The following is a 20,030-nucleotide window of genomic DNA, read 5'->3' on the forward strand; positions in this document are numbered from 1 at the left end:
CAGAATGATGGGGGTGGAGACGCTCCTTCAGGTATACTGGACCGAGGCCGTTTAGGGCTTTAAAGGTCAGCACCAACACTTTGAATTGTGCTCGGAAACATACTGGGAGCCAATGTAGGTCTTTCAAGACCGGTGTTATATGGTCTCGGCAGCCGCTCCCAGTCACCAGTCTAGCTGCCACATTCTGGATTAGTTGTAGTTTCCGAGTCACCTTCAAAGGTAGCCCCACATAGAGTGCATTGCAGTAGTCCAAGCGGGAGATAACCAGAGCATGCACCACTCTGGCGAGACAGTCCGCAGGCAGATAGGGTCTCAGCCTACGTACCAGATGGAGCTGGTAAACAGCTGTCCTGGACACAGATTTGACCTGTGCCTCCATGGACAGCTGTGAGTCCAAAATGACTCCCAGGCTGCGCACCTGGTCCTTCAGTGGCACAGTTACCCCATTCAGGACCAGGGAATCCTCCACACCTGCCCGCCTCCTGTCCCCCATAAACTTCTGTCTTGTCAGGATTCAACCTCAATCTGTTAGCCGCCATCCATCCTCCAACCGCCTCCAGACACTCACACAGGACCTTCACCGCCTTCACTGGTTCTGATTTGAAAGAGAGGTAGAGCTGGGTATCATCTGCATACTGATGAACACCCAGCCCAAACCTCCTGATGATCTCTCCCAGCGGCTGCATGTAAATGTTGAAAAGCATGGGGGAGAGGACAGAACCCTGAGGCACCCCACAAGTGAGAGCCCAGGGGTCTGAACACTCATCCCCCACCACCACTTTCTGAACACGGCCCAGGAGGAAGGAGCGGAACCACTGTAGGACAGTGCCCCCAGCTCCCAGCCCCTCAAGACGGTCCAGAAGGATGTTATGGTCGATGGTATCAAACGCTGCTGAGAGATCCAGCAGAACTAGGAAACAGCTCTCACCTTTGTCCCTAGCCCGCCGGAGATCATCAACCAGTGCGACCAAGGCAGTTTCAGTCCCATAATGAGGCCTGAATCCCGACTGGAAGGGATCCAAATTACGTATCTTTGCGGACTGAAAATAACAACAACAGTGAATGCTGATTGGTGTTTGCTGTATTGATTTTCATTCCAGATCAGGGATGAGTAAGTGAACATTGGCAAATTGTGCTTGTGTTTCTATTTTTGTCACAATTCCCTGGCATCCCTAGTTGCCACCCAACTTCTTCCTCTCTGACTTCTCCACTGTTGCCTGTGGGAGGGAATCATCCTTAGGTATCATCGTCGTTGTCATCTGAACATAAGAGGAGCCTGCTGGATCATGCCAATGGCTCATTTAACCTGCCATCCTGTTCTCACAGTGGCCACCCAAATGATGATGCTCACCGATGTATCAAACCATGTTCTCCCTTCACTTTTATCTTGTCCAGCTTATCCATCAGCCTCTAATGCTGCTTCAGCAATAGTGCTGAAAAGCCAGCCAGCTCACCTAGCCAAGCTTTGGCCTTTCCTGGACTCCTGCCTGCTCAGCGTGTTTTCCCTCAGTTAATGACTCTCTCGTTCTTGGCTGTTTACGGTTTTGCAGACTGCAGCCTACAGCAGTGCATTTATTTACACCTTTCAGACGACTCATATAACAGATCTCCAATAGCTGTAGCTTTCCATTTGTCTCCTTGGATGCCATGGAAAAATGACTCTCCTGCGTCTCTCTGTGTTTATATCGTCATAAATAATGCACTGATGTGAAGTGTTTTAAGTATAGCAACACACTTAAAACGCTGTGACCATACAGCAATGTGCTACTTTAAACAAAGTTGTGAAAATAAATACCGCACCGTGTCCAGTTATTTTTTCTTATTCCAAGGGTAATATTCCCTACACACCCCACACCAACATTTTTATTTAACTTTGTATTTCACATAACATTTTTTTAAAAAAAATATCCCTGTGCACTATACCTCAAAGTGAAATGAAGTTCAAAGTCAAATGGCGGCGGCTGTAATGAAAACAAGCATGAATCCAAACTGTGTGATATCATTTGCCTGAATGTTAAAGCTTTTTGGTTTTATGTTCGTTGCTGCAAATTCATGTTACAAAGCACGTCTTTAATAACAAATCTGAGATACCCCCGTCCATCTAATATACTGAAAACTCTTCTTTTAGCTAGTCATGTCTAAGAAGAAGGAATAACTAGACACCTGTAGTAATACTAAATGAATTTAGGTATACATTTATGTTAGTTATAGGGTATAAAGCCAGAAGTGGGGTAATCAGTGGTCCTCCAGATGTTACTGGACTGCAGCTTCCATCAATCTCAACCAGGATGGCTAATGTTTATGGAAGTCCAACTGAACAGTCACAGCTTTATCCACCTCTGGTACAAACAGTTGCTGTACTTGTTATACCCAAAGCTAGTGAGGGTTTGGTCTAATCCTATAGGTTAGATGATACAGGGTGAGTCCTTTAAAAGAGGCCCCGTGGATACAGAGTACACATGTTCCACAGGGCCTCTTTTAAAAGACTCACCCTGTTTATTGTATTGGAACACATATATCCACATAGGTTAGATGATGTACTGTTTTGGAACCCTCACAAGTGCCATACAACTAAAGGAGATCCAGTTGAGTGGTTAATAATTCAAACTCATGAGGAAGAATCAAAACTCAAGAATCCATAGATTAAAGTACTTCAGAATCAAAACATTGTTAAAGAGAGAGAGATTGGAACAAATGGTTCTTAAATGCAAATCTGAAAGCTGCCAGGGAACTGCCATCGGAGCCAGAGGCGGAGGGAAGCTCCAGAGGGATGCCGGAGAGGGTCCCAGCAGGGAGAGAGGCAGCCCATCTGCTGGGGAAGGAAATCAGCATAACACCAGTGGAGAAGGGGGGCAGATGGGGGAATCGGAGAGGAGGCTCCAGGACTCTTCACCGGAGACCAGTGGAGAGAGCACGGGTCCTCCGCTGCCCACACCCTTCCTGCGCAGAAGACTTCCGCGCAGGGAGAGTAGGAGGAGGCTTGGCGTCAAAGAACTTCTTTGCTGGAAGAAGTTCAAGAAACGCCCACTGACGGATTCTGCCAGCGACTGAGACAGCCACAAAGTGAAGGGCTGTCCAGACAGAAAGGGTTCAACCAGGTAACCTGGCCAGGAGTGGCGGCAACTTACGCACGAGCAACCCCTAAAACCATTACAAGAGCCTTCACTGAAGTGACCTTCTATAGTTCTTCAGAAAGGGAGTTCCACAAGGGTGAGCTAGGAAATGGCACTTGCTATGTGTCTGCCACATATTACAACATTTAACAGAACCCCCAGCAGTTAGATTGCTAGACAAGTGGGTTGGCTAGCAGGAGACCAGCTATACTAGTGCAGTTTTTACAAAGGAGTCTGAAGTTTCTGAATTCTTCTGCGAGAATTCATGTAATGCAATAACGGGGAGGTTCTGTACCTGTTTTCATTCTGTACATTGGTCCAAAGTTTGCACAAGCTCACACACAAGTGGAATAAGGTCTTTGGTTTTTGCTTTGTGTGGAGAATGTAACAGATTCTTAATTATCTTTTAACCACATCCATCAGGTGACTTCAGTTTCCCCTGCTGTGACAGAATGTTCTCTGGGAAGAATGTGTGCTAAATTGTCATCATTCTTTTTTTACCTCTTGCTGAGATGAGAGGAATCTAAACCGATTCTTCCTTTCTTGGCTATCCTTGCACACATGCAAAAAAGAAAGCAAAAAAGAAAGAAAGATGCACAGTGGATGGGGGAAGCCCTCAATTCTTCTACACCCTGCAGGAACAAAGACATCAGCATTGCTTCCTCTTGTCAAATGCCTATTCTTTTTTAATGTGCAGGTTTGTTAAAATGCAAACAGCTTTAGCTGGGGCAGCTGATAATTACAGGGATCACAAGAGATATGATGGGGGTGGCGATTTAACCCTTTCCTCCCATGCTGCAGTCCTAAGGAAAATCTCTCCTCTAAAGTTGGTATTTGCATCGGTTCCAGTGCATTTAAGTAAGCATGCATGTTAAAATGCAAGCACCTTTATGGCCACATGCAGTTTGGCCCCATATGAAGTGATAGATCTCTTGTATGGGTTACCAAAATCCCAACATCCCCACCAGAGGAGGTGGCATGTATATGTAGTTATATACATTCAGAGGCAGCTTTCTATTACTTTCATCTCAAGTAATTAAAAAACAAAAACGTTAGAGGAATTCTGCATGAAGAAGAAGAAGAAGAAGAAGAAGAAGAAGAAGAAGAAGAAGAAGAAGAAGAAGAGTTTGGATTTGATATCCCGCCTTTCACTCCCTTTAAGGAGTCTCAAAGCGGCTAACATTCTCCTTTCCCTTCCTCCCCCACAACAAACACTCTGTGAGGTGAGTGGGGCTGAGAGACTTCAGAGAAGTGTGACTGGCCCAAGGTCACCCAGCAGCTGCATGTGGAGGAGCGGAGACGCGAACCCGGTTCCCCAGATTACGAGACTACTGCTCTTAACTACTACACCACACTGGCGCAGAGGAATACTTATCTGAAACTCCACATCAAGGTCTCCCTGCACGAGGAGTGCTAGCAGATCAGGAAGATGGCCAAAACAGTGTTCAAGTAAGCAATTTTTGATATGAAGTCTGAGGTAGTATGATCTCATATTGGACAGAGCATTTGTATCTGTTCCAGTTGGTTGGAACTGGGGGGAAAGGGAAGCAAGCAGTAATAATAATAGAATAGCTAAAAGGACTGAGTGCTCTTGTGTGGATTTTATTTTGAATATATATATATATATATATATATATATATATATATATATATATTGTGTGTGGATGGGGGGGATAGCGAGAGCGGGTGGTTGGGTGGATAGATGGATAGATCACTGTGGTTTCTTTGCATGTGTCATGTGCTGTAGGTGAGTTGAAGAGGCAAAATCCCTAATTGCCCTCTTGGGATTATTAGTTGATGATAATAACTAAAGACTTACTGTAGGTTTGCAGCAACCTCATCTGTATAAACATGAGACCAGTTTGCTTTATATACAAAGAGCTCCCTCACTGAATTGGGCTCTTCATGTGGCACACAATAAATAAATGTTTCCTTCATGTGGATTTTTGTCTCTTTTTTCTGATTAAGCAAATAAAAAGTCGCAATTAGGGAGGATAATTAAAGGATAGATTCATTTTCTGTAAAGTTTTTTTTATTAAAAAAAAGTATATGTGTGTGTGTGTGTGTGTGTGTGTAACACATACACAAAAACACACTTTGAAGGCTTCTTATCATTCACAGGTTCTTCATACAGGAGACCCAGAGCATTCCCCCTTCCCAGATCCCCCGGATATGAAAAGGTGTTTGGTCTCTCATTCAAATGTCCTCCTGAATGTTCTGTTCCACCGATGCCTTCACATGCCTCACGTGGAATGAGTAGAAGAGAGATGTTTCTTTATTGAAATATGCCACGCTGACTCCTTTGAAACATGGCTGGGTGTTATGTGGTTCTGTCACAACAACATTACTCAGAATTCAAACACACCAGGTATCAGCCAAAGAGCCTTTGAGTATCAAGAGAGGCTGATAAATCATACTTTCACGAAACACAAACACCTATCTCTTTCAAAAGAAAGAGAGGGAGAGGTGCCTTTCAGGTACTTAGTGCTTGAAGGAACTGCCCTGAGCTATTCAGTGTCCTTAATTTGAGGTGCCCAAAGACTTTACAGTAACAGCCAAAATCAGAGTTACCAAGAGGGAACCTTTGTCTTCCTACCAGGGCTTTAACAGTCTCTGAGGCTTTGGTGACCTCTAGTGTTCAACGGAAAGTATTCTCCTTGAAGTTCTCCATAAATGAGATCAGCTGTGCTTTAAGCCTGCTCAAAGTGTGGTTCTTTCAGTGGCTAGTGGACTAGGCTGTGGTGTTAAGGGATCTGGGGTTGGGGCCTGGGCATGCCAGGTGGCCCATGGCAAATCACTGGTGTGGTTGCTGAGGTGATGGTCAAATAAAGGCCTGTTCAACCATAATTCCTACATGTACAGAATGAATGCCAGATAGTCAGCTTCGAGTCTGAGGTATACCCAGTCTATCCACTGGGATAACTAGTGTTTCACCCAGAATGTACTTGTGTCATTCAGATACATTCAAGAAAATGTTTGTGGGTTGGTTGAGTTGTAGTGCTCTGTGACACAGCAAAGTGTGTACATGTGTATGAGTATGTGCATATATGTACATAAGGGGATCCAGAATAAGTATAGGTCTAGAAGAAAGTGGACTATTGGGAATATAAATTCAAATTATCCAAGTGGAGGAAAATATTCAAGGTTCTTAGGGACTTTATAACTTACCTAGCACATGGGCCCATTTAACCTCTGGTGTCAGCAGTCTCTCAATGTGTAGACCTAGTGAGCTGGCCAAAGATATAATTCACCCCACAGAATATTACTTGCATGTGCTGTAAACCTGCAATTTACGTAGGGGTTACGTTCCTGGGATTACACCTAAAGTCAAAACACAATGGGGGTGATGGTGGGTGGGATTGCCAAAGTCATTCTTCCTGGATGCCTGCCCCCTTTCCACCCCCTTTTAATTTTAATTTTTTTGGGGGGGAGATTGCCAAGTGCATAAAGCTGAATGCACACACGTTAAATATGTGTAAGTTGTGGGCTTACTGTAGTCTAAAGCACAGTTGTGGGGGGAACTAATCTTTGTCCACCCTTAATGGTGCTCTTGGCTTCTAAATGTCCTCAAAGAACATACTCAGAGCCCACTGCCTCAGGCCAATGGCCCATCTAGTCCAGCATCCCTTTCGCATAGTGGGGAACCTGAAGGCAGGCTATGAGCACAACAGCACTCAAGCTATTAAACCTGTGAAGTTTTATATTAAGGAGGTGGAATTGCAGGGAGGAGGTGAGGCAGGCCAAAGCTCAGAAGGAGCTTAGGCTGGCAAGAGACATTAAAAATTAATAAAAGGTTTCTTCGGCTATATTTGAAGTAAGAGGAAGAACAAGCAAGTAGTAGGTCCTTTGCATGGAGAAGATGGCGAAATGCTGTTGAGTGACAGAGAATGCAGAACTGCTCAAGACCTTCAAGAGGTTGTGGACTCAGCCTTCACAGGGGAGAAGGCACCTGGTACTGATGAGAACCAGCTGCCTCTGGCCTTCTTAAACAGAGGTCTCAGCAGCAGTCAGATGCTGGAAACAATGCCTGTAGTTCCTAGCCCTACCTTGCTGCTTCCTGCTGGACCCTAGACTCTCTGATTATCTGTATTAGCTGATCTCGACTGGACCCTGGGCTCTGCGATCATCTGAATTCCCTGGCCTCTGGACTGTTGGGCTTTGTATGTGGATTCTTCTCTCAGGCAAAAGTTCTTCAGAGACTCCTTGTCCCTGCTTGCTTGGCAACAGAACTCAGACGGAGCTACAACAACAGGGGGATTGAAGCTGTCCATCAAAAGATAGCACCTGTACATGCCAGCCACTATGGTGAGATGTGTTGTATTTCTATTTAAATTATAGCAGTTTTCTAAATTTTGCATTTATACACATAAATTAGCATATGCTATTTTTATGCTGATCTGTGCCTTGTTTCCTGATGAAACATTTCTCATTCGGTGATACGTATATGATCAACCAGTCTAGGAAAGAATCACCCTCCCACTAATTCTGAGGCATCCAGATGGGGAACAAGTTTTGTCAGGCTGTTGTATATGGAAAAATAAACCCAAGTTAATCTAATTTTCAAAAGACTTGGTGGAGTCTAGTAGTAGACCAGGCATATAGTTTTCCATGTCCTCTTTATTATAGTTCTTTCTATGGCATTTTTTTTTTACTACCTACTGACAAGTCACTTCATTCAAGAAACAATATAATTTATGGTATTATTTTCATCGACTTTTCTAATTCTTTTGTTTTTTCTTTTTATTGGAAATAAGCACAACTGTCTGTTCAGATCTTGCAGCAACTATTCTTTGGATAAAATGGTGACAACCACCCGATTTTTGTCTCAAGAGTGTGAATTAACCACATGCCCTCACCACTTCTAGATTTTTTTTTTGTAAAGTTAATTTCCTCATAACATTCATTAGAGCTTAACTCTCTGTACACCAAACCAGATTGTTTGTCTTTTACATTTGGCAACGGCACATACATATGATGTGGTAAGTGTTAAATATACCGCTTCCTTTCACACATGCCTAATACAAACAATCACTAATTCTATAGTACCTTTCATTTTACTGCCCTCTTCTAGGAACCTCTAAAGAGGGTATAGAAAAACATAAATAATGGTTATGTGGCAAAAATCACTTGCCCACATCTTTAAAAAGCGGTAATAACTCCAGCTTTACAGTAAATTTGATAGGTATCACCTTGGCCATATTTCATTTTGTTAAACAAACCATTTCATTTGATTGCTTTTTTAAAAATGCAAACTTTAACATGGCTCCTGGCAGCAAATAAGGAAAGAGACCGAAGAGGAAGCCAGCATCTAAAGGCATGATCTGCAAGTTAAACACTTTCCAGACTTCTTTAATTTCAATGCAAAAACATAGAAAGTTGCCTTACACAGAGCCAGTCACCTCAGTCAGCTGATTTGTCATGAAAGCAACTTGTTAGTTATGCATTTGGGGAGTGGTGGCGAGGTGGAGAGAGACTTTATGCTGTTTTGCCTTAAGTAACAAAGCATTTTAGACTAAATATAGGCACTGTAGTAATGGATAATGGTAGATTTAAACATTGTCTCCAGTGGAATGTAGTACTGTACTCTGCTAACAGAGATTCAGCAGGCATCTTCCATTTCAACTGTTGAACAGTTGTTAAAAACTTTTGTGTTCCTCCACACTTAGTCAGGCAATTGAGAATATGTGCTTTCATCAGGGATGTCTTTACCATTGGGCGGAGTGGTGTGGCGAGCCAGGGCGCCAAGCAGTGGAGGGCACCAGGCGGAGAGTTTAGGGAGGGGAGGGTGGGGAGGTAAGTGAGGTGGAGCGGGGGCCGGGTGTCTGCATGCCTCCAGCGCCCGTCAGAGGCAGGACGGCTCTGGATGCTTTCCCACAGTCCAGAGCATCTCCGCTGGCTCCACGCCACACCACCTCCTCAGCTGCATGGTGTGTGCTTGCATCCCAAGCTCTGCGCATAATAAACGTTACTCTACCACTGCTCCCCCCGTCCACTCTACCTCAAAAGATCCCCGTGCTCGAGGCTACACGCTGCAACTGCTGCCCCCAGCGCCCCTCCCTCCTTCCCCTGCTTCTCCACCGCCTTGCATGGGGCCTGCCTCCTCCCACTGCCCCCACCACCTCTGCACTCCTTCACACAAACCGTGTTTCCTTCCCCTGCCCGATCCCCTCCCAGTCTCCCGATCCCCCCTCCCCAAGCAAGGACGGTGAGACTGTGGCTGAGTGAGTGCGCTTCTCTGCTGCAGCGACATGGACAGCCCAGCCCACTTCGCCTGTCCCCGCCCGTACAAGACCCCCGCCTGCCTCCCATGCCACCCCCATCGTGCCTGGCTGCCCAGCCCTACACCATGATCCCGCCATGGGAGCCAATGCTCGGCCATGCACGAGCAGCCCGGGGCAGCAGCGCAAGGGTGGGACAACTCTGGGAAACGGGGGAGGGGGGCCGGGGGGATCTTTGCACCATGGCTCTGGATCTGCTTAAGACGGCCCTGGCTTTCATAATAGTAGATGGTCTCTGATTTTAAATATTTTAAGTGGTTTTTATTAGAGAGATTATTGTAAACCACTTTGTTTTTAATGATATAGTGGCATATAAATGTAAACAAATAAATAAATGGGTTAGAGGCGACATCCCACCCTTTTTTTCTTGTGGTTACTTTAATTTTCCTATGCAGTTGTGCAGCCTCTTGTTCTGGGCCTACAAAGTGAATAATCCTGCTTTATATTCAAGGACTTATCGGAACATCTTGCCCACTTGTCTTTTACTCTGACCGTCCATGGCTTTGCAGGATATTGGAGGGTCTCACAGTCTCTGGTCCCCTGCTACTTACTACCCAATGCTTTTAACTGGAGATGTCGGGGATTTAAACCTAACACCGTCCACCTGCAGAAATGCAGTTATAGTGCCTCTAAATGAATGGTGCAAACAGTTTCATTTCCTTCATTGAAACCAACAGAACCAAAGTACAACTAAACAAAGCAGTTAAATTTGACTGGATCCTGACAGGTGCGTAACAAATAAACAACTTGGGTTTAAATACAATTATCACACATATTTTAAACCAGCTGTTTATAATTTAAGATGTAAGGCTACATTGCTCAGAATGCTCATTCCCACTAATAATGCCTATTTAAGCCTTTATTGATAACCAGGCTAATCAGATGTCCACCTAGATAACGCAAGAGAAGCTCAAAAGGTGAAAATGCTGTTACAACTTGCACTTTCAAGTTACTGATAATTATTCACAGTGGTCCAAAAGAAACAGTAAAAAGGGAAGGGAATTAGAAAATAAAAGCTGGAGAATCCTGGGTTTTACCAACAGGATTTAGAATCGTGAGATTATAGAGTTGGAAGGAGCGTTGGTGGTTTTCCAGGATGAAGCCATAGTCAGTGCAGGATCTGCTTCACTGACTGTACAGCCCTAGCATCCTTGAAAAATGGCTGCATGTCCTCTGCTAAAATTTTAAGAAGGCTGTGAAAAGCTTTTAAAACAAAGGAGAATGAATTGTCTTGTCAAGATCCCATTTTTACCTGGTTATTACATTTAAAAAAAAATATGAAGGCTATTGTAACTTTGTAATTATTTGACTATTGCATATATTTGTGTGTTAGTAACAAATACATACATATGCTTACATACAACACGTGTGTGTGTGTGAGAGAGAGAGAGAGATTCTGGTTTGTTACTAGCTGTCTTTGGAGATTGGAAAATGTAAGGTATAAACGGGTAAGAAATGGGTTTTGAGGAAAGATCTGAAAGGAGAGAGAGAAAGAATGGGTTTGTTTGTTGCTAGCAAAGAACCAGTGAGAAATTATTTCATAGCTCTTGACGTACCGTGTTGTGTTAATCTTTTCTATCATACTCAAGTGCATCAGGTCATCTTTCAAGGCCTTCACTATAAAGAGTAGCTGATTACATGTAGAGATATTGTCTCTCATTAGCAGCTTTAAACTCATGGGTGGAGATCAAAGAGAACCAAGTGGCTGTGCCTAGTATGGATGAAAGGACACACAAGAAAGCCTAATGCAGAATGACAGCGACTGCAGGCCATCCATTGATACGTAGTCAATGAAATATCAAGATGAGAGGCCACATGAAAGATGGGAAATCTGATTACTGTGTGACCAAAAAACCACAACACCCCAAACCCTTGGCCTTTCATTATTTAAAATGGACATGATTCATCCTTCTCTGGGTGCTGTGCCCCCATGCAGGGGGGGGGGTCTCCATAGTATTCAGTAGAACCCTCTTTCTTCCTTCCCCCTCTGCTTCAATGAATGTGAAAGGGTTGTGAAAGTGACTTAAAGGGCTGTGCACACATCTTAGTCCCACCTTTCAGGCATAGGCCCCTATAAGGTATCCTGGATGCTCAAGGCCTTTTCCTCCTCCTCACTGTCATTGTCTCTTGGCTTTTTTCCATCTAAGCAAGTAGAGTTACAAGACTGGGGTGGTGACCTAGGATCCTCCCCTTGAGGATGTATCCATTATGTCCGCATGGGAACTGAGAAAGTTTAGCAAGCTATTCTTGTATTAAAGATAATGGTTTAGCTGTTAACAGTGCTAAATCCAATTGAGTGGTCATTAGTAAGAGAAAGTGTTGCACAATGGCTCTACAGGAAAACAGCAAGTGTAAATCTCATTGCTACATTGCTGTAATTCTTCTGATTCAGGGCTCTTCAAATGAAATGCAAAAGGCTGCTGATCTAGAAACCTTAAATAGGCTTTTGAAACCATTCTATGCAATTTTAAACATTTTTGAGCAAATACTAATAATGTTAATTTTCAGTGCAGAAATATGGAGCTTTTCAAATATTACTGCAACTGAAAAATAAAGCCATTTTCTATGCCTTATTTCAGGGGTATTCAAATCGACCCCTAAGTGTTGAGGCAATTGGATCCCTGGACTAATATATGTTGGGATGTTTAGCTATTGGTGCAAAGTAATTCAAAAGTCTGAAAATAGGCTCTCTAAGACCTGACCTGAGGAACAGATGCTTTTAGCTCTGCATCTTTAATACTTTCAAGATGTTTCAGATTTATTACTGCATTATGGACACTGACTCCATTTAGAAATGTAATGAGGAACATTTTAAATAAAAAGGGCTAAGTGTAGGAGGTGGGGCAAAGATGGACTTAAGTGATCTTTCTTCTTCATGTAATGTGCATTGGTTAGGAGGTGCAAAACATCAGCATCACTATGAAAAAGTCTGCCATTTCCCTTGAAAATGGAAAACTACTACCGAGCTTTTAGCTGTCTCTGTTTTGAACAAACAGAATCAATAGTTCAACTTGAGAGATTTTAGAGTAAACTAGTCCAAAACAGATTACATATCTGTAGGGTTCATTAAAATGTGCCTCAAGGATAGCGTTTGGATGCTATTTTATTTTATTTTATTTTAAACAGTTAAAAGGAGGTATTGCCCCACTGAAGGCGTTGTGTTGTGTTGTTTGGAATTGTAGTTGCCTTTATAACAGAATGCTCTAGGTTGTGTACAATAGTTTTGGTAAAAGCAAAATGTTTATCCTTGAGACTTGCCCAAAGCCAAGACTGAGCATTTCCCATAAGTGATTGTTTGGAAAGGGTGAGAGGCACTAGCATGTATTGTGTGACCAGTACCATGCCAAAAAGGTATGGGATCATTTTTATATCCTTTTAGAATTTTAAAATTTTAAAAAATGATTTTAATAAGAAATAATAATTAATGCTTGTACAGTGTTTTCAAGGGCTCCACATGCATTGTGTAATCCTTACACCAACCCCTCAAGGTAGATTTCTGTAGATTTGTTATATTGTCATCTGTTTGTAATTGGCAGGCAAGTGGGCAAAGCATCAGTCACTCACTGCATATTCATCACCCAATGTTAATTATATTAGTTTAGAAAATCTGGTGTTGATAGTCAAAGGGTGCAGTACAATTACCCATCCAGTGGAGCCTATTACTGCAACTGCAACAGCTTCAGTATCAGTATCAGTATCAAGGTAGTTATCTTCCAGGATGTTGGCAAGGTCTGGGTTTGTAAATAGAGACATTGTTAAATGTCCATCAGCCTTGTCATACAAAGTGAGCCTTTTCTGTCCCCTGTTACAAACTGCCCATTGTAACCCAGAAGTACATTCTTTTGGAGATGTATAATCTTGAAGTGAAGCTAAAATCTCTAAAGATGGGATTATTGCAGAGATGATTACTGGATATATTCACTAGTCCTGATCCTTCTTGATTAGGAGAAGAACTCACAGTCTTTGTGTTTTGTGATTCACAGCATGTCAGTATGGGCTAAGTAGCATGACTGGCTTACCTGGTTGACTCTTGATTTTCATCAGGCTCATAATATACCTTGGTGATGGAAAAATGAGCTGTGAGCATAAAGAAGGCAGGCAGTAAAGATTGCAACATGATTTAAAGCTGGACAGGAAAGCCCTAAGTATGCTTCCAACAGATTAGTTTCATTCCAAAAATAGTGGTTATGAGAGCTGTAGTGTTTAATACATTAGATTAAGCAATTAAATATATATTTAATCGACTAAAAATGTGTCCCTGATTAGTTAGTATTTATAGCAAATACTTGCTCAAACTGAAAGGGGCAAGTACTGTTTTAAGGCACTTTTGCTCATGTAGAGGGAATGTCTCTAAGAACCTTCTTCTAAACTAAGATGGTACTTGCTATGACACATATTGTCTAGAAACATTGACAGTTCACTCCTTGCTTCAGAACTATTGTTAATCAATCAATTAATTGACAAGTAGTGAAATCCTGTGAGCATAGGGGAGTCGTCATAAACTGAAGTCACTGTAGGTTCCACTGGAGGTATGGCGAATCTTTGGGTCTCCAGATGCTGCTGAACTAAAAGTCCCACCAGTCCCAGCAAGTATGGGCAATAACTAAAGGTGATGGGAGCAACAAAGGTTCCTCACAAGGGTGAAGAAATGGGCAGATCCATAGTGTGCATATGTATGGATCAGAGGAGAAGACAGCTTGCTCCAGATCCAACCTTCCTCCAGCAGAATAAAATTAAGGCACCAAAATAGCTGTCATAATGAAATACACAACTATTGAAGCCAATGCAGCATTCAAGATTAATGCCTCCCATCTCCTCTCTCTCTCTCTCCTTGTCCCTCCCTCCAACACAGTGGAGAATATCGCTATTCCAAAATTTCATCCTGTTCCCCCAACCCCACTCCCATTCTCCATCAATTAAAAAGAAAAGAAATTACATTTGTTTTCTCTGCTCACTGCCAGATAATCCCCAAGGGGATGTATTGGTCCACAGTGATGGAATATATGTGGTTTTAGAAGCTTTTGGAATATTGGTTTTTCAAAAGTATAGGCCTTGGACAGAGGTGAGAGTTTGGAGAGAAATTCTGAACAATCTCATGAGGAAGCAAGCTACATGACCAGCCAAGCAGGCTGCTCGCCATGTTGTCCTGGAGCAGAGTGAATTGAATCACCCTCCTACCTCTTACACATGCATCTGCTGCAGCTTAGTCACGGGGTCAAAGAACAGTGGCTTTCCCCACATGGTGGGTGAAGTCTGTGTTCTAAAGAGGCTAATTGATGTCAGGCACTTTCAGTCTGATCGGTAGACCATGGCAAACAGGAGTGCCCAGATGAACGACTGTGGCTGGAGACCAGCAGAACAATTGGAGAAGAGTGCCCTGACTTTATCATGCTGTTACTTCATTTGTCTTTCCTCTGGTTCAGCTCCTTTATTAATGACCAAACTTCAATCCACTGTGCAAATAAAGCTACAACTTGCCATGCTGGCTGAATATGCCACTCAAATATACTAGCATTCACATACTCAAACCAACCTTAATCTGCGACTTAGCTTTCCTTCCACATTGTTTCCAATCTTCTCGTTGCGTGCTTTTTTTGAAGTCTTCATACCAAGACAAGAGGCTGTCATTGCATTACTATGCAAATCTGTTTTAAAACACGTAGTAATCTGAGCCATGTCCTCATGCATATTTGAAAGAGTTCTCAACCCCCAAGTTTTACATATAGTGGTTAGGGAAAACAATAGGCTAAAAGCACTTAAAGTGGTATTTGGGAACTGTTTGCTTACGATAATAAAATAACGTCTAGAATAAAACGATAATGTTGTTGTGATTGCTGCCTCTGTAGCCCTCCCACTCCCAGAGGGGAGTATTTACGTTGAGAGATATGATACAGAGCAGTGATCTCCAAAATGTTTTCCCACAAACCACTTGAAAATTGCTGAGGGTCTTGGTGGACCGCCTAATGATTTTTCTTCCCTCTTGTTTTGTCATTGTAATGTGCTGTGCTAGATGCTAAACTACTTTTTAAAAAAAGTTTATACCCCCCATCTTGATGCCAGCTATGACCTTAATCCTCTGAGGAAGGTAGAGCCACCTCCTCTGTCACTTCTGGTCTGTCCCATTCACCTTTGGGAGGACCACCAAGTTATAAGAACAATGGAGCAGCCATTGTGCCTACCATTCTTTATATGTAAGTGGCTGTGCATCTCTGCAGTTGCCACCGTGGACCACCTAAATGAAGCTCATGGGCCACAGGGGGTCTGTGGACCACACTATGGGAACCACCAATATAGGGGGCTTGGGATCACAGCTCTAATTAAATTTAGCACTTTCTGCAGTTGCTCTAATGTAAAAATAACAATGTCAGAAGATCTAGTTGCAGATCTTCCAGGTAATACTTTGGCTCCAGAGTAGCTGAATTATGGCCCTCCAGATGTTGGACTACAATTCCCATCAACCCCAGCCAGCATGGCCATTGGTCAGGAATGATGAATGATAATGGTAATCCAGCAACATCTGGAGGGCCACAGTTTAGCCTAAAGGGTTATATACTTAACAGGATAGGTAACTTATCAGGCACATCATCTGTGACAATGGGTAATTTTAGACTCTGGTCTTACCAAGTCCGCACATTTAAGAGGGTAATATATATCACTTCGCTTTCACTGCTTTCACCATTCATCCACTTACGGACCTGATGACAGTGGCTTCTTGCTTTTATAGTAATAGTTTTGTAGTCACTTTAGCTAGGGGACAGTACGATATTAAAAGAGTATATAATCTGATAATGTAACTCTGTCATTGTTACCAACTTTTTAGAAAGTCCTTTGCTATTTGGATTCATTTTTTCCTAAAATGTCTGCTCCCGGTTTGGGGGGGGGGTGTATTAATTTTGCTGTTTTCTCAATGCTTTCACCCCTCTGTTATTTGTAGTTGTATTGAACAAAAAATATGTAAAAATGTGGTACAGTGTACCTTGGAATGTGAACGGCATCCATTCCGGAGCCCTGTTCACATCCTGAACAAAACGTAAGATGTGACTACACATCTGCGCATGCGCAGGTTGCATTTCGCCGCTTCCAAGCATGTGGGTGATGTCATTTTGACCATCTGCGCATGCGCGAGCGGCGAAACCCGGAAGTAACACGCTCTGTTACTTCTGGGTCGCCACGGAGCGCAACCCAAAAATACTTATCCTGAAGCATATTTATTCCGAGGTATGACTGTAAACTTGTCCTGATGCATTGCAGGGCGCTCTGCTGAGTAATGTACTAGGCAAGTAGAGGAGACCCCTTCTTCAGACTTTCTCCTTGAACTCATGCAAGGCTGTGGTGGGAGGAGTGGAACTTGACAATGGAGTCCTACCTATCACATGATTATTCACACGTGAATAATCTGGATGTCCAAATAGAGCTTCTGTAGTTGCCAGAACAGGGCCAAGTAAACAGTTATCCTATAGCAGGGTAAACAAGATGGCAGAAGGAAAGACAACTGACTGTTTTCAACTGGTTAATGTCTTTCCCCTCTAATCAGCAGTTTGGCCAAGCCATTCTCCTCAGTCTTTGGCCAAAGAGTCTTATCACTTCGCAATTTACTTCAAGTCTGCCTTTTAATTAGGTAATTATTATTTATGCTGTTTTCCTCTATTTTGAACACAGTTGCTGGGGTTGGCTGAAAAAGGGACCATGTTTATTATTAGCAAGTGAAGGAATCATAAAGGAAAAAATGAAAAGAGGTCGTTTTGTTTCCATGATGTTCCATTGGATCATTCCTGAATGACATTTTACCATGTAACAAAGAACAGTCATGTTGTTGTGCAACCCTCATGAAAACCAAGCTAGGATACACTGGCATTGGTTTAGATTTTTCCTTGGTCATTCCCTAAAATATCAGAACTCTGACATATCCAAATGTTTTTAATATCTTGGAGGAACAAGGTTGTATTCCTTGACAACATGAATGCTTCCCATATGTGTCCTTTTGTTAAAACCACTTTTAAAATGCCCCCTTAGATTTTTTTAGATGTTAAATAGCTGAGCATTTCTTTCAGCTTTTTGTGTAATAGAACACAGAATGTGGTGTAGAGAAGCTGCCACATCTGACCACATCTAATAAAATAGTCATTCAGGATATGCCCAAGCTAGGCCTCATGGTCTGTATCTTTTTCCTGAGAAGGTTTCAGGTTAGATTTCCTTCATTTTCCTTCCAGCTTCTAACTCCTTTAGTATCAAATTTAGATTTTGGACTGCAAGGTGTAATAAATGGTGTGGGTTATGTTGATGATTTAGATTTCATACTCACTCTTTACCATAAGGTCCCAGGGTGAGTAGCAGCGATATAAAGACATAACATTAAAATTCCGTAAAACAATTTTCAATCAGAGAAATAGGGTGAGTCCTTAAAAATATTTCTCAGTTCTCAAAGGTCATGGTAAAGATTTGCAAAGCCTCAAGCACATGATAACTGACATTCTGCCACTGGGTGGCACTTGATGATGGAAGTAACTCTAGTGGGAATGCTAGGTTGTTGAAAGAGAATTGGAGAGTTTGAGAAGCTTGAGCCAAACCACAGGTAGCCAGCTGAGTTAAACCAGAAATTAATAATTATGTGATGCATGGAGTTGTACAGTCAGCCTCCAAAGGAGCCCCAAAGATGGATGCCAGCCAGCTGTAAGAGTGAGAAACAAAGACAAGGGGGTTTCAAACTGACCCTTTGACATTAGCCTGGCATGAAACCTGCTATGTTCCTAGCAGAAGGAAAACGGGAAACAACTGTTGAGGCCTGCAGGAGGGGGGCAGAAAAACTTCATGGTTCGAGCAAAACAAAAGCACAAAAGGGAACAAGCTGCTAAGCATGAGAGAAAACAGCTCAAGTGCATTTTAAAAATATGCATTTCAAGATGCATACATTGAAGGGGGAAACCACATATTTAAATATGTATTTTGTTACAAGATATGTAGTAAATAATACAAATATTAGTGGATTTTTTAAAAATAAGGAATTGCAGCTTAATGCTGAAGTGAGATGGATGGACTTCTGAATAAGCACATGTGAAATTGATATGGACAAGAAATAGACTTATCCATCCATACCTAATTTTGCTTACCTTCCCACCTGGAGAAGAGTCCTAGGGAACTCGAATGTTTGCTTAGTAAAAATGAGATATAAACTTCCCTTTGTGACATTTTGTTTTGTTAAGGTACTACTAGCTTGTAGCTTTTGCATTCTTTACCCTCCATGACAACATTGCATCAAAAGAGAGCCACTTTGCCCAGTCTGGGTAGCAGCCCCCAGGTCTCTTGCATTACTTTCAAAATGTACATTTTGTCTCATGTCTTGCATAGGAAGGAATGATTGCTACCTTCTGAACAGATAAGGTAAAAGTTAACAAACTGTACAATTACGTATTAGGTAACGATTAAGATATACAAGGAATCGTATGATGAGGAAAGACCAGTCCTAGCTGCAGACAAGGGAACAGAACACACCAGAGGGCAGTATTTACTAGTCATTGTCACTTTTAACTACTGTGTCACTTAGTTTTTAAAGATTAATGAAATGTCTCTTTTAGCTCTTAGCCCTTTTAAAGACTAATACAGTTTTTGAGTCCTACCTGTGTTGATGACAATATTTGATTGCTAGTCTTTAATGCTTCTGTTGCTCAGACACAGAAAATATTTAAATAAGACTGCATGCTCAAAATCATTAAGAACAGATTAATTATGCCTTAACTAGGAAGAGATCCTGAACATGCATTCTGACTTGTAAATTTAGCACACATCAGTGGATCATGTGACATAAAGGGAGAAAGCTTGTAGAAGTTCCCAGGTTCGCTACCTAGGGCTGAAAAAAAGTTTCCTGTCTAAAACCTTGGAAAGCTGCTACCAGTTAATATAGCCCAAGGATCAGTGGTCTCCCTTTGATGATGGTGCATGGAATGATTAGCCTGATAATCTCCCCCACTCCTTACCTTCAGTGAGATGCATCAGTAGGATTTCATGCATAACATATAATGTTGTGCATTGTATTTTATGCAGGTTTATTCAAGTCAGTGTCGCCACAGTCATAAAGGATTATGTCCCTGTACCTTAGGACCATGTAAGGCTGAAATCAGCCCAACTCTTTGTTGGGGTATGTCCTTAGCATCACTTTAATATACAGTAGTTCCCTTTCATGGTCTTTAACAGCTGGGTTAGGGAGAGGGCAAAAAGTTAATTCACCACCATCCCCCTTTCAATCAATGTTTGGTTGGGGCATTCTAATCTGCAGTGGTGAACTGGGAGTACAGAACCAAATAACCGCAGTTGTTAGTCCAAATGAATACAAGATTCAATATAACATGTGTCCCATGATTTTTAATTATATTATTTTAAATGTAAACATACTCAAACCTGACAAACCAAACTGAACATAAAAATATTAAAAACTGCATATTGTTTTTGCCAACTTTTGTTTTATTTCACATATGAACCATGATAAGACTGCCACCAGTAGTATTTTGTTAGATGCTTGTTGTGTAAACTCCAGTGAAGTAGCAATTTCCTGTTTCTGAAGATGATAATAACTATCAGCAGCTCTAGGAAAACAACACAGGTAAATATGACTAGTGATGCTTAAGCTCTGTTGGTTGTATATACA

General features: G+C 42.2%; 1 protein-coding gene across 1 annotated transcript in view; it reads left to right on the top strand.

Annotated features, from left to right (window-relative positions):
• Nucleotides 1-20,030, top strand: part of LOC310852506 (uncharacterized protein) — a 131,729-nt gene that overhangs the window by 96,021 nt on the left and 15,678 nt on the right. The gene's annotated exons all lie outside the window — the stretch shown is intronic.

Source organism: Podarcis gaigeae (genome assembly GCF_964106915.1).
Source record: "Podarcis gaigeae genome assembly, chromosome: 9".
Lineage (NCBI taxonomy): Eukaryota > Metazoa > Chordata > Lepidosauria > Squamata > Lacertidae > Podarcis > Podarcis gaigeae.